The 16,053-nt window shown below is 37.4% G+C and overlaps 1 protein-coding gene across 2 annotated transcripts in view; it reads right to left on the bottom strand.

The window, feature by feature from the left end:
• Positions 1-16,053, bottom strand: part of LOC134206433 (homeobox protein B-H2-like) — an 81,069-nt gene that overhangs the window by 14,357 nt on the left and 50,659 nt on the right. The gene's annotated exons all lie outside the window — the stretch shown is intronic.

Genomic DNA, 16,053 nt, shown 5'->3' with positions numbered 1-16,053 from the left:
TAAATTTTATTGTGATTTAACTTTCTTTTTGTTATTTGATTCCATTTAGGAGAACGAGACCCGAACCACATGACAGACATCAAGAAGTCTGGAAACAGGAGGATGAAATTATGATTTTACCTTGATTTCAGAGAGGTGATGCAGAAGCTTAAAAGGTCATAAAATTTGGGCCTTCTGAAGCGACGCTAACGCACCACTAGGCAATGCAGTGTAGATAAATTATCACTAATTCATATTTTTCACTAATGAGCTTAAACCTTTTCCGGTTGTTCACTACAAAGTGAGAACTTGGCATTACTTGACCGCAAAAGAGCCATCTGATTAACAATTCCAATGTTTTCGCTTCGTAAGATTGGGGATAAATTTTCATAAACTTGCTCAGTTTACGAGCACGTCGTAAATTAAGCCAAATTTAATTCAATTTAATTATATTCAGTAGAGTTTGTTTCGAAAAAAGTAAAAATTTACGTTGAAAATTGAAGACCCCAAAATAATTTCTCATTAGAATTACAAATTATTTTGCTCATATACTGACGAGTCAGTGTTACGAAATCCCCCACACACAGCCTTCGTGCCCTCCTCAATGGATTCGAGTGGCACTCAATGAGTGCCATTGAATCCAGTTGAAGGCATCTGTCATGTCAAACTCGTTAGCATCGCAGCATATCTATACATATTGTCATTGCCAATCCGATCCTATAAAAGTGCGGCTTTTATCAAAGACACATGCAGGTTTGCAGGACGCTGCAAAATGAGGTCTAATTAACTTTTTTTCCTCAATGCTTTTTTTTGTATTGCTGAAACCGACAGAGGAAATATTAAATTAAACGATAATATATTAGACATTTTTTGCGCTCCTCGCTAAAAACCGCCAAAAGATCTTTGGCGGTCTCCCCTGTTTTTGTTTCCTTTAAAAATGCAATAAAATTATGGAAATTATTAAACGATTTTTCTTCTTTTTAGCTTCAACGCCGGATACACAACGAGACCAATTGACATCTTTCGGTGGTACAGTATCCCCCCGCTTATCTGGATCTCTTTAATCTGACAACCCGCTAATGTGGATTTCACTGGTTTGAAATAATTTGGCTGCTTTTTGATTCAGATTAACATTAATTTGAAAACTGCAATTTATTTGGATCATTACTATGGGTCATTTAATCAACACACATCCCGCTAGTTCATATGATTGCCGCATTAGCGGGAGTGCGCTGTACTGTTCACGACTAGCTGCCGTTTTTTTCTGCCTTTATCCATTTATACACAACAAAATGGATTCAGATTCAAAATGCGGACCCCGACCGACGCAGTTTTTAATCTGTCCCAGCGCAAATTGGCCGCAAAGTGAGAGGCGGCTAATTGGCCCAGCAGTCGAAATCGTCACTTCTGAGAAATGGTCTCTGGCGGCGGCGGCGGCGGCGCGGTCGCTAAATGACGCGAATAACTGCACAAGACTGCTTTGATCCGTCAATGACGCTTTGATGACAGCCGGTCGGCGCGGCAGGCGGTGGTGCTGCGGCCGGGTTGCTAGCTGTACAGCTGCTTTGAATGGGTTGGCAAGGCAGCTTTGTGGCCGGCTGCCAGCCAGTGCGCGGTTGATGTTTGATGATGTCTCTAATTGGCTTCCAGAACCATTCACCAGTGGCAACAAGGCTTCTGCTGTACCCGAAATTAGTGGATTTGATTTGGTTGGGTTCGCTTCCACGAACATCTAAGAATTGATAGCCGAAGACTGCAGATGTTTTATGGGTATGTTAATTAGTTTCTAGAACTTTCAGTTGAATATAGCTGGGATTAATATCGCTGGATAGCAGCTCTTCAAATCGTAAGAATAGAATTCATAAGATCATTAGTCAGTTGTCGGCTACCGAAGTCAGTTTCAATATGAAAAACTTAATCTCATACATCAATATACGAGTCAGTAGAGCTGAGCTCATGAAGTTAGCAAAGCGTAGTGATGATGATGGTGATGTACAATAAGTTTCCTTTTCAGGTCGTCGTGGGACCGTATGAACAAAATAATCAGGGCCTAAAACTAAATACGGTAACGGTACTGTAAGCATTCCGAGATTGAGTTATTTTTACAAGGACCAAACCATATTTTTGCATTTCATGAACTTTACACAAGAACACAAATCAACAACACTTGGCACTATTTTATTCAATAAGAGAGTTCGTATCATTAGCTAATTATCACTGGACGTACTGATTTCAACCCTCTTTTGCGTTGCAGGGTAGTATACTATCAAAACAGATGTTTTGCTTATTCTTCAATTATAAAAATCTCAAAAAATGTCAGATGGTCAAATTAAATCCAACAAAATTTAGGACGTTTCCATGAAATTATTACTAATCGATGGATCATGCTAAATCACAGTATTCTTACAAACAATGCTCTATTAACTCAAAAGAAAAAAACAAGCTCTCGACCATTATTAAAACAAACAACTTCGATGTGTTCGTGATAAGGAGCTTACTCAACGGCACGACGATGAACGCGGTTCACTGAGCCGAAGAAACGCACCGTGTCCCAAGTTTGTATTGGCCTGACCCAGCGCAGTATGCCGGTGCGATGTAGTGTAGGTATGTGCCACCATCGACGCTAAATAAACATTGTGGACAGTGGAACAACGTGAATTGAAAAAACAAACCGGACTCCATGCTCTGTCTACTCCACATCCATACTATTTGATAGAGAGGGGCACGGTCCTCCGGTGCGGCCTGTCTTTGATCTTCCGTGGTGGTGTCTTGCGATCTTCCGCGCTTGGTGTTCGCTGCGGTGTTGCTTTGTCTCCCTTTCCGGGCTTGACGTACACGAGGGGCCAAAACGCGCGTGTGAGCGCGCGCGAGAGAGAACAGCAAACAACGAATCCCACTCATGCGCATGAAGTGCAAGCATTGCCACGCCCCACGCGAGATGGCGCTCTCGGTGTTTTCTTTCTTTCTTTTTTTTTTTGTTCTGCGTCTGGAGTTTCAATTTGTTCTTTCTCGCTGGGTTTATGCGCGCCGTGGAAGAAAGGGTTCGAAAACCAACACCAAACTGCCGCACCGGAGCACACCGCCAACGACGCGCGTATTTGACAAACTTGTGTAGAGTTTTGTGTTGTGTGGCTTTGCTGATTGCTGTATTGGTTCACTTGAAAGCCGCCGGTATGTAATGTCATATTTTATGCTATGTCTCGGAACTTGGAGCTGAGCTTACTTTAATCGATTCCGCCGCAGGATGTATAATTAGACCCCCTGAAGCGTGATCATCGTAATTATGGCCGCGTGACATAGCCTACCCACGCGTTCGCCTCCGTACAATGCAAGCCCAGTGCGTCAAAACTCTAAAAGATCTTTGTAGCTTCGAATCCGCAATCGCATGGCGGCGAACAGACTGTATGAGGTGTGTCGCTTGCGGACACCCACATACATACGAGAACGATCCCCACCCGGTAATCACTCATCTCTGATATCTGCTTAATTAATCAATTATGAATAAACGCGACGGTAGCACACTACTCGCGGCGAAACCGATGTGATTAATGACGCCGTCACGTAATGGCGTAATGGCACACCCTGCCATTCCAGCCCGGGCCGATTTGTTCGTTGGAAACTCATTAGTGTTTGGGAGGCGCCTGCCTGCGGTAGACTCCATTACTCGATCGATTACTAACGAGTGTGCCGTACCCGAATGCCTAGTCCTTAACCGCAAACAAAGGCACCGCCCGACTACGGTTCCCATGTTTGCCCCAACAGTGACAGTGACAACTCGGTGACTTTGATGTGACAGTTGCAGGCTACCACCGACCGCGCGCACGCTGGCTAATAGCGGATGATGTGGAAATGTCGGTACATTCACGAACGCAAGAAACGGGATCAATTGAATTGGTGTTGACCTTGTTTCGTGTATTTATATTTAGGTACTTAAATTCAATTATGTACTCGCGTTTTTGGCTTTGTTTATCGTCTATTACCGTATTTGTTCTTCCCTGAGGAATAGTCAAGCAGTAAGTTGCCACATCTTCTACAAAGCATTAATATTTTCTCTCAGTTATAACAATCCACTCATCAATATGCAAGAGATTCTAAATAAACTGACGACCAGGCCTCGGAAGAGGTTTCATTATCAAAGAAATCAAGGATAAAACTAAAGTGATTTCTTCCTTACTCGATATTGGCTGGGAGGGGTAATTTAGTAAGGGAGAATATTGAGTTTGAGAGTAAGATTTTGAATTATTTTGGTGAAATTGAAATGATGAAACTATGGCTAAATCTAAGAGTGTAATGTTCACAATATTTCGTAATAATCTGTCTCAACCGGTTATCGTGTGCCGTATGCACCAAGCATTCGAATACCGCTCACTCAGCTAATGTCAAAATGTATTGGTTATGTGCAAGGTAATACATCATCAAACGTCGGAAGGTATCGAGCCAGAACGGCAAACGAAACACTAAGGTTAAAATCCGAGCCAGAAAACTACACCGGATTAAATAGGCCTACAGCGCCTAATTATGTTTAATTGTGATTGGAAGAGCACTTATTTTATGCCATTAACGGAAATGTCATTTCTCATCAATTTGTCTTTAGCTTCTTTTTATTTTTAAACCGATTTGTTTTTAAGAAAGCGCGGATTCTCACTAATCTTATAGGCACTTATCTTCAACCGATTTACTCGCAGGGTGGGGAAAATGATCCGTGTTTAGCTGATACAAACTCGTGTGATCACCGATGCAACCAATAGAACTAACAGTGCCTGCATGCAGATACCTTAGTGGTGTGGTTAAAGTGAGTGCAAAGCTTCATTATTATTGTTAATATTATTGAAAAAATTTTCCACCGGATTTTGGTTCCCGTTTGTTTTAAATTGGGCTGGATTTTTTATTTTCCTCGTCCGTGAAAAAAAATTCCGAGGTTTGAGGATGCCTTCATCGGCAAAAATAAGTAAAACAAAAAATGATGAGTTTATAATTAAATTTAAAATGTAAAAGTATAATTCAGTTTCATTTGAAATTTTCGACCACTATTCTAGTTCGAAAATGGAGCAAAATAGAACAAACTCGCTGATTCCTCCAGCAGTGTTCAATACATGCTTTTAAAATTTTCAATTAAATGAAATAATTATTCAAATCTGGAGAAAAAGAACTGAGCGTTATACCAGTTTCAAGTTTTTGACAGTTGACTGGTATAAAAAATGAATCTAGCTGCTGAGAAAATGACAGCCCCGAACAACCCCATATATGGACAGAGATGCCAGATTTGAAGACATGTCTTCAATTTGAAGACTTTTGAATCTCTGTGAAGACATTTATTTCGTGAAGACATTTTGAAGACTTTTCATAATATTTGAAGACTTATCTACTTGTTTGAAAATATTTGAAGACAATCAATAAGCCAGCGAATAAAAAATACAATTTTATTGCTTACTTTTAAATTCTGCGACAAAAATGCAAAATGCAAATCATATAAATGTTATAAAAGTTTTAATAGTATTTGTCCCGGGATTAACATCTCAAACATAAAAAATACATTTACACAGATTTACATTAGCCGGTTGATAACTGTAACGCATTTTAAACGTCAAACGCACTTAACTTTGAGTAGTGTGCTATTGAGGAACCTCTTGAAGGCGGCATTCGTTCAGCGGTGGCGGCGTTTTTAACGTGTCTTTGAAAAGGTATTTCGATCATTACTTCGGAACGCAATGACCGATCTAATTTATTTCAAGCGGCAAATATAGACTGAATTCTTCTATCACTTGATTTAATCTATTCAACGGTTGAGCTAGATCCATTTTTATTAGATTTCTACTGAATTCATGTGATCTATTCGACATTTCCATATGACATTCCTCTGAACACCCATAGAGAATGGGGGTCTCCAGTAGCCTTGCGAGCAAAGGCGTAGGATTGCCGATCCGGAGATTCGGTCTGGTCTAGGATATTTTCGGGTTGGAAACATTCTCGACTGGCCTAGTTCCAGTTGGAATGTAGAGTCATTGAAGAAGTCCCATAGCGAATGGGAACAGACTTCGTGAAACTCTTTGAATTTTCCGTGGATTATTAAAAGAATTTTCAGTTAGAACTTAGAAGAATTTTCTGTATAAAATAAGGATGATTTATGATGAAAATTATGAAGAACTTCTTGTCTAAATTAAAGAGAATAGAAATTGAAAATTCAGTACAACCGTGGACATTTATAATAATTTCTGTATGGAGAAATAAAGAAAATCCGTCGATAACAAACACTGAAGAAGTTTCCAAGTAGGAAACGAAATACGTAGCTGGTTGTTGATACATAAAAAGTGAATAGTGGAAGTAAATGGAAGAATAATATTATTTTAACCTTGTAGCATTTCCCCTAAGATGCTCCAAAATAATTAATCACTAAAATAATTAATCAAAGAAAATCCTTCAAAATTTGACCGAACAAAATTTGAATTTGATTCTTCCTAATTTCATCAAGTTTTTTTCCTAAGTTCATGCGTGAAAATCTTCTGAACTCCCACAATTTTAATTTTCACAAGAAAATTGCCCCAATTAATTTCTAAAGAAAATCCTTACGAATGTCGACAACAAATTGAAATTGTTCTTGAATGAATATTTCTCAGAATTTCCACGGTAAATTTTTACAATCTTCTTAAAAGAAATTTTAAAAAATCTACAAAAAAACCGGTGGAATTTTAATTAACGACTCAGTAGAAAATTCAGAGGAAACTTGTTTGGATTTCTATGGTAATTCTTCTTGAAATATCTTTGAACTTCCAAGGATTTTCTCTAAGGGGCTGTCTCATTTGAAAAATTAAACTGAAATTAAACTTAAACTAACATTTCAATAATTATCGAATAACCCTGCTAGCACAGCAAGATTGCTTTTGACAGATATCGAAAAAAAAATCATCGAAGTCCTATTGGAACAGCTGGTTAGCACCAGTCATTTTTATGACCGGGTGATTTTTCTATTTTCGAACTGTCATTTTTAATTTTAATTCTCCAAATAAGACAGATCCTGAGAATTCCTCTATCAACTTCTCAAGAAAAAATCGTTCAAGGATTTCTCCGAAAAATCATCCAGGAATTCCTTAAGAATTTCCTCCAGGTTCTTCTCCGTAAGTTCGCCCAGAGATTCCTGCGAAACTTCATCCAAGAATTCCTTCGGAAGTTCAGCCAAAAGTTCCTCCACAAATTCCTCTGGTAGTTCCTTCATGAATTTTTCCAGACGTTCTTCCAGGAATTTTTCCGAACGTTGCTCAATAAAATTTTTTGGAAGATTCTCCAAGAATATTGCCGAAATTTTCTCCAAGAATGACTCTTGAAGTATACTCTGGAATTTCTCTGTTATTACCTCCTGCATTTCTCTCGGAAGTTTCTGCAGCAATACCTGAAGAAGTTCCATGTTCTTAAGTATTCATTCAGTTCTTAAGAATCCATCCTGAACTTCCTCCAGGATTTCCTCCGGAAGTTTCTTCAGATTTTTTTTCAGGAATTCCACAGAAAATTCATTCAGTAATTAATCAGGAATATCATACAGGAATTCACCAGGAACATCTTTTAGGAATTTCTCCAGAAAATATGTACCTCCGGAACTCATCCTGATGTTTCTATAGGAATTTCTTCTTAAGTTCATCCAGGATTTCCTGAAGTTCCTCTGTAGGTTCCGTCAGAAATTTATCCGGATGTTACTTCAGAAAATCCTTTGGAATTCCTCCGAAAAAAAATACTCCAGGAGTCTTCCAGAAGGTCCTTCAGAAATTCCTTCAAAAGTTCCATTAGGAATTTATCCAAAAGTTTCATCAGAAAATCCTTCTAAAGTTTGTTCAAGTATTTCAAGGTAAACAAAATAAGTTCGGAAATATTCCACGTGGAAATTCAGTTAAAAAATTCGGTGGAAGCATGTTCTCTTAAATTCTAACAATTTGAATGTTAAAAAACTTTCCACATCTATAAAACAAGATGAATAAATTTACAAACTTATTGGTTTACAATGTTATGAAAACTCATATGTGAATATGTACGTTATGTGGAAGATATTGATTTGGAAAATGTATTGGAGGTAACCACTTTCCCTTCGATGGGACTCGAACCATAATTGGATTTTGAAATTTCACGCTAATAATCATAATTTTAATATTGAAGACATTTGAAGACATTTTTACTCGACTATGAAGACATTTAAAAAAGTCACCTGGCATCCCTGTATATGGACCAACAGGTCTGTGCCACAAAAAGGGAAAAGCCCCGAACAATTTGAATCACTGCTGATATCACTCGAAGTGGGATGATTTTCGTTTATCTTTCAGGTGAGAATCAAACCCTTCTGTTATTGTTACACCAAAAGATGTTCGAGCAGAATTACGAAAGAACGTGGACGCTAGACGGAATATGACATGGATTACAATGGTAAATATAGTTAGGCCATTCTGAAAGAGAGAGAAAAGATATGATGTGAATGTTCGTGAAAATCTGAATCCAACTATCAAATTGACCGACAAGATGAGTGATGACTTGAGCGAACAATAGTTGAACGATACTTTGGTTGATCAAAACGAAGCTTTCAGGTGCGGTACCACAAGAATAAGAATTTTGAGACAGAATTATCAAAGTGTCCAAGAAGTAGTGAAAATCACTAAAAAATAGTATCGACGAAAGTTAATTTTCATTTTTTTTGCTGCCGTTATCATGGCCTCGAACCCTTCTCCATGAAAACAGCAAAGAAATTTAACGAACGTGTATTGTCTGAAAACGCAGAACTGATCTATGGTGTGCTCTACATTAAAGGTGATTAAAGTATTGTTCGTTAGTATGGAACCCGTATTACAACAATGGCACAGAACGTATTGAACCGATTCAACGGCGTTTCATGCGGTTTGTGCATGGAAATCTAAACTGGATTGACCCGCTGTATCTTCCTAGTTACGAGGATCACTGTCATGTCGTTTGTTTGCCTTATAGCCTATTCAGATTGGGCTATTTATGACTTTGTTAAGTGAGAGGGTATCCAATTATTACGAGGCGTTCAGACTGCAGCAAGATAATATATCTTGACGTTTCCATGTTTCCTCATTTGCATGCTAATACAGGGTTGAATTCAAGGAGAGTTTTAAAATTTAATTTGCGAAATCAAGCATTTGTGTGGCGACAATCGAACATTTTCTTCTGAACAAAGTTTCTACGAAAAAACAAAATATGAAAAGGGATTTTCGAAGAATATTTGAAGCTCTCATTAAGGATAATGAGCGAAGCTACATTCATTAGTTGGGTGCGCCGTTCTTCGGGGAATCAGACTATTCCTCAATTTATTTTGAAGTTTAAAAAGTATTTTGATTGATCGAACGGAGATTTGATAGAAAAATTTATATACTTTTTGGAATTCTCATAAATAAATAAAAAAAGGACGATTGGACCAATTTTCAAGAAATATTATCGAACTAAAATGTATTTCCACCAGTATCTGCATGTATGAAGGGCAACTCAGCAATTTAATTTTTTTTCAAAAATGGAAACTGAACCATTGCGTTCTACTCGACAATCAATGATACAGCTTCTAACAAAATCGAATCGTGTGAATGTGATATAATTTAAACTGAATTTTGGATGAATTAATGCATTACCAATCCATGTTTTATTTAAGGTTATTCTACTTTATATATACATCCCATTCAAATCGTACAGTTGTCCCACGTGAAAAATGTTGAAATCCAAAGTATATTAAGCCATTCAAGGAGCAGAATTGAAACAATTTATGAAATCATGTTTATTCATCAAATATATTCGTTTTACAACCATTCCTACGTTTTAAATTGTCTTCCGCATTGGCCCTTGAACTTTGAAAATTTATTCGATTTGTTCTATTAAATCTGGGTTTAAGTTAAATACTTCATGTTATTTCTAGAGAGCATCTGTTTTTTTAACAATTCATGTTGAATAAGTGGAGAATAAATAATTATCATCATTATTTTTCATCATATAAAATGCTTTCCACAAAACCATCACAATCCGAGTTATTCTTCAGCGCTCAGAAGATTTCCATCTAACATGCATTCGACCCTGCTGCGACAGAAAGAGCATGACTGTCAACTACGAAACGAAATGAAAACAGAGAGAATTTTCTCTCTGGAATCCTCCAGGAATTACGACAAGAATATTTCTGGAGTTCCAACGGGAATGTTCCAGAGATTCCGTCAGAAATCCTCCAGGAATTCCAACGTGGATGTTCAGGGTTTTCGTAGAAAATTTTCTAGGGATGTGAAAGCAAATCGTCGAAGGATACCGAATTTATCGTCGAGGGACTCCGTATCAATCATCCAGAGATTCCGTAAAAAATTCTCCGGCGATTTCAGAGGGAATTATTCAGGTATATTTAGGCCAATCGTTGAATAATTACGAAGCAAATCGTCGAATGATTCCAAAGCAATTCATGGAGGGATTCCAAAGTAAATCGTCGAGGGAGCCCGAAATTAATCTTCTAGAAATTTTGAAGCCAACCGTCGATGTATTCCGAAGCAATTCATCGAGAGATTCCGAAGTAAATCGTCAGAGGGATTCCTATCCTAGATGGATTCCGAAGCAAATCATTCAGGGATTGGGAGGCAAAACGTCGAGATACTTCGAAACAAATATTCAAGATATTCTTAAGAAAATCATCGAAGTATTCGGAAACAATTTGTCAAGGAATTCTGAAGCGAATCTCCGAACGATTTCGAAACAAATCTTTGAACGACTCCAGAGGGATTCCAAAGCAAATTAACGAGAGATTCTGAAGCAAATGCTCCATGGATTCCCAAGGGTATTCCTTAACGATACCGAAAGGATCCAGTGTGAATTCTTCTGGATTCCGGTTGGAATATTTCGATTATTCTGAAAGGAATTGTTTAGAGATTTCAATGAGAATTCTTCTCAGATGCTGATGGGATCTGTGGGGGTTATCATGCTGCGAGGCAAGCGGAAGTCTGATGGAAAACTGTCACTCCACTCCGTGATGGTTGACCACAGTTCATGTAATCATCGTACAATGTTCTGTGGAATTGTTCTGTAACATATCAACAGCCGTTTTTGCAATTCTAAGCTTAATCGAGCAATCAGAACCAATTTTCAGATCGAATGAGTGTCAGAGGTATATTTTCCTATATATTTTGACTGAAATCCCCATACAAACTTCAAATCAAATGCGCCAGCTTATGCAACAAGCGATTGAGCTGAAATTTTCAGAGATTGATTTTCTCACCAAAAGACACAATCCTAGAGGATGCCCCGTAGAATTCCAACTTTTTGTTTCCTGGGCCAGTCTATTCATTATGCTATATGTTGAAAATTTATATCACTGCTAAGTGCAAACTAACTTTTCAAATCCTAGGGGGCTAATTTTTTCCTAGGAAGGGCTCCCCATTGCCATTTGGCAATTTGTTCATTTGACAAGTGTCGTTCGGTTGAATTGATCATTTTGCTAAAAAAAAAGTCGTTTAGCTGAATAGGTAATTTGGTAGAAAATGCCGTTTGGCTCATATTATTTGTTTGCAGAAGGGGCATTTTCGGACCAAATGACTCTTTCTGTCAAACGACCATTTCTACCAAACGGCATTTTCGGCCAAGTGATCTAGTCCATCAAATGACTTTTTTGGTCAAACGACCATTTGGGCCAAATGACATTTTCAGCTAAATAAGCTGTTAGGGCAAACAACTTTTTCAGTTAAATTACTAATTCGGTCTAATGAGCCTTTCAGCTGTTTGTCGCTTTCCGCCAAATGTTATTTTCAGTCAAACCATTTTCACCTAATACCGTTTCGGACAAACGTTTAATTCGGCCTAATGGAATTTGGCTCAAAGTCATCTGACTTTTAGCACAGACAAACAGACATAACACTCGTTAAATTTCCATCTTTCACTGATTTACTGGTCAATTCAAATAATCATTAGGTGGCCAATCGGTCACTAGTGGCGCGCGCATCGGATTTGCTCGAGTTTGACATTTTCTCACTACCGCCATCTGGTTCATGATTTGCCCAACCAACTGAAATCAACAGATGTCGTTAGTGTTTAAATGACGATGAATTTGATGAGTGAATGTTCAATGTGTTACGTCTGTTTGTCTGTGCTTTTAGTCTTACCTGTTATTCTTGACTTTCGGTCAAACGACCCATCTGATCGACAAATTAAATTTAGCTGAAATGGCCATTTGGCCGCAAAAGTTTGATCAAAAAGATGTTTGGCCGCAATGGTCGTTTGTCAGAGAGGTCATTTGGCCGAAAATGTTATTTGGCCAAACGAGTGGATATTTATTACCCGTCCAGTAATCAACATTTGACCGTAAAATCAAATGACATTTTCGACCAAATTGCCCTTTCTGTCAAACAACCATTACGGTCGAACGACATTTTCGGCCTTATAACCTATTCGGCCAAACGATCATTTCAACCAAACGACGTGTTAAAGAAAAATGGGCCAAATTACCAATTCGGCCTTATGTCGCTTTGGCCAAATGCGATTTTTGGCCAAACTGTTTTCCATTGTATAACCGTTTTGCCCAACTTTCATTTCGGTAAAATACAATTCGGCTTGATAATTTTCAACTTAACGTATTATTCGGCCAAACGGCTTTTGCCTAATGATTTTCGGACAAACAACCCTTCCGCTTTTTAAATAATTTCCCATTGAATTTCCTAACATTTTTTTTATGGATTCAAAGAATTCCCTGTAGAAATACAAAAAAAAATCCTTCAAAAAACTGATTTATTTTGTTGAATTACCGAACGGTTTCCCATAATTTTTTTTAAATCTCTTAAAGTTCTGAATAATTTTGGTTAAAATTTCGCAAAAAATCACCGCGGAAAATTAAAAAAAAAAATCCATGCAAATTCCAATGAATTTCCTATGAAAATTTCGAACAATTTGCCGTTGAAATTCAATTTTTATGTTGATGTCCTCATTTTGAGCAATCTCCTGCGGAAAATTTGAAGAATTTTCTGTGTAAATTTCAAATAATCCTCAACAGAAACTTTCCGAACATTTTCCTGTAGAAACTTGAAACAATTTTTCTTAGAAATTCTTAAGTACTTCTTTGAAATTTCCAAATAGTTCTCATAACTTCATAGTAGTTGTCTTGGAAAATCCGAAAATAATTTTCAAATGAATATTTTGGAGAAGCTCAGAGAATTTTCAGGAGAAGTTTATCAGATTTTCCGTAGAAATTCAAATGAATCTTCCGTTGAAGTCTTGAAAACATCCAGAAAAAATGCAGAAAAATATCTTCAAGAAATGATCGTAAAAAATCTCAACGCCGATTCACGCAGCCGCCGCCGACCAAAATTCTGACAAACGCCGCCGCCGCCTATTTTCTGACCGGCGCACACCTCTAGTTGACGGTTTCCTCGGTCCCTTCAATCTACATATATTTGGGCGTCCTTCATCTCGATAACCTCTCTATCTCGATATCTCCTTATCTCGATGTGTTCTGATCTTATTTTATACCAGATTCACTTTCCTTATGTCGATATGTTCAACTTTTTAGGCTACCAGAGCATCTTTGGACAATAACAAAAGATATTTTATATATTCGCTGTCCGGAACATCTTTTGCTGGCGAGGATAAGGGATCTGAATGTCAATGAAGGAAAAATACATACGATTTGACAGTTAGGTACCATACATGTTTCGGACAGCAGAACAAAGGGAACCGAAGCGACAATCTTTATCTGGTAACTAAAATATCTTTTACAATAACAAACATATCAGTAACAATCAATGATGTTTGTTTTGTTGTCGTTTTTCATAGCAACGAGCTTTTTTGAATCTAGTACTCATTTAAATTTCCCTACTATTTCTCGATCTCTCCCTATCTCGATTGTCCCTTCAATATCGAGATGTGGAGTGGCGACTGTATAACAATTGTTCGATGTTCAAAAACTTGATAAAATAGATTCAAATCGCCGTAGAGAGATGATAAGAATTCGTTCTTTGCAGATCAGAGAGCTAAATATATGCAATACTCGTGCAAAGTAGTAACACATTAAGGGGGCTGGCTTGGTTCTAGGTGGGGCTGAACACTCATCACATGGAGTACGGCAGGCATACAGATCAAGCACATTAGTATTGTCCAACGATAAGATAACGTTGAAATTTTGTTGTGAAACCTGATATAAGAATCCTGGTCCATCCATGGTTTTGAAACACTGGCGAGTCTAGCGTTTTCTAAGCCAAGTTTCCATTTTTGCATTCGTACAATGTGTATTGTATTGTCTATCCGGAACAAAGTTAGAACGCTTTTTATACCGAAGTTGGATTTGTCTCCAGATACAGGTAACTTTCCCAACTTCGGAAGTAGTGCGCTGGATTCGCCTAAAGATGCGCTAAACAACGCATCAATTAGTTTGACAGATAAAACTTCGAAAGAAAGTTCTGTTCGGAAGTCCCCACTTCCAAATTCTAAGTTTGTGCTACGCCGACAATATACAGTTGTGCAAAGAGTGAAACCAAATCTAAACTGTCAAACCGTCTACCTATCAAGCAAAGTAAATAAATGCTCGTTGGTAAGGCGGAAGTATTGTTATCGCTTAACGATTATTATGGCGAATTAAAAAAATTAAAGTGTATTCGGTTTGATTCATAAACATCTTAAAAGTACTTCAATACACCCACCAATAAAGTAGCAACAAGAAACTAACTTGTTTGCACCCTGTGGGAATCTTGGTAATCGAATTTAAAGTTTTAGAAGTGAACACTCCCGTGAATTCACTTGAAGGGTTGAACAAAAATGAAAGTTGCTAACATAATTACATGTGCATCATTAGGAAACAGTGTTAGCAGATCCTCTCAGCGCAATTCTTTTTTATTAAGTTTGAAGATTTTCCACAAAATGATCAATGAAGAGCGATATTTTTTTTAAATCCATAAAAAATACTATTAAAAAAGCAATAAAATTGATAAAATTGTCTTTCGGTTTTAATGTGAGGGTCATCTATGGGAAAATTCTCAGTTTTATTGCTTTTTTAAATATTTTTTTGGAAGTTTTCATATTTTTTTAATGTTCTTTATTGTTTTTTTTGTGGAAAGTTTTTAATTTTTTGTGGAAGAAAAAAATATTTTGTGGAAAATTTTGTTATTGTTTAGCAATACTGATTTATTTATGAAAATTTTGTATTATTCTTGGAACATTTTTATATCTTTATGGAAAATTCTTCTTTTATAATTGCAATTTTTGCTTTTAAAAGTGCTAATTTATTTTTGTTTTTATTTATGAAAATCCTGCATTATTTGTGGAAATTTTATATATGTTTTTATGAAAAGTTTTATTTAGGGAAGGTTTTTATTTTAGTCGAAATAATACTTCATAAACAATCACAGTTAAAAAAATGTTGTAATACATTTTCAGTGTTTTGCCCCTTAGAATACTCTTCAAATTCAATAAAAGAAAAACGCAGTGCTAAGTAAGGGTATTAAACTTCATTTTAATCACCAACTCACAATAATCCTTCATCAAAACATTCAGCAATATGTGCATTATCCGTAATAATGCCAAAGCGATTAAACACTTGCCCCTTTCGTACAGAATTACGCAGTTACAGATACATTTGGGAACAGAAGTTATACACGTGAACGATGTTTAAATAAGAACTGTTACGCCCGTTCTTTTTTGGTAATAGTCTCAAAGATATGAAACATACCAACGAGTTTTCCTGTCTGTTTTTCTGTGAATGTATCATCAATTAATACAGTGAACGTGTAACTTTTCCAGCGTAAACAAACGAGGCTAACAGCTCCGAACGTGACTGGCAGATTTAACGAGCCCCCGTGTGTTCAATCGCTCACACTATCCTGCGCGCTCTGTTCACATTGTACGGCTTTGAATATGAGTGTTTATTCTAATGCCGTTTCCAGACGGTAGCGTTTTCCCGAAAGGTGGATAATTTGCCGCAAATTTTCAATAATAACAGCAAAATAAAAGAAAAGAAAAAGTAGTTTGCTTTGGGGTGCAATCCCCCCCGGCAATGCCGAGCAAGCGGAGCGGGCAGAACTAGTTAAATGGGTTTCACGCGAGACGCGCAAAAATAGACGGCGACGCGACGACCGACCGACGTTA

Source organism: Armigeres subalbatus, chromosome 1 (assembly GCF_024139115.2).
Source record: "Armigeres subalbatus isolate Guangzhou_Male chromosome 1, GZ_Asu_2, whole genome shotgun sequence".
Classification (NCBI taxonomy): domain Eukaryota; kingdom Metazoa; phylum Arthropoda; class Insecta; order Diptera; family Culicidae; genus Armigeres; species Armigeres subalbatus.
The sequence above is the reverse complement of the archived record's forward strand: the minus strand, read 5'-3'. Positions and strand labels throughout refer to the sequence as shown.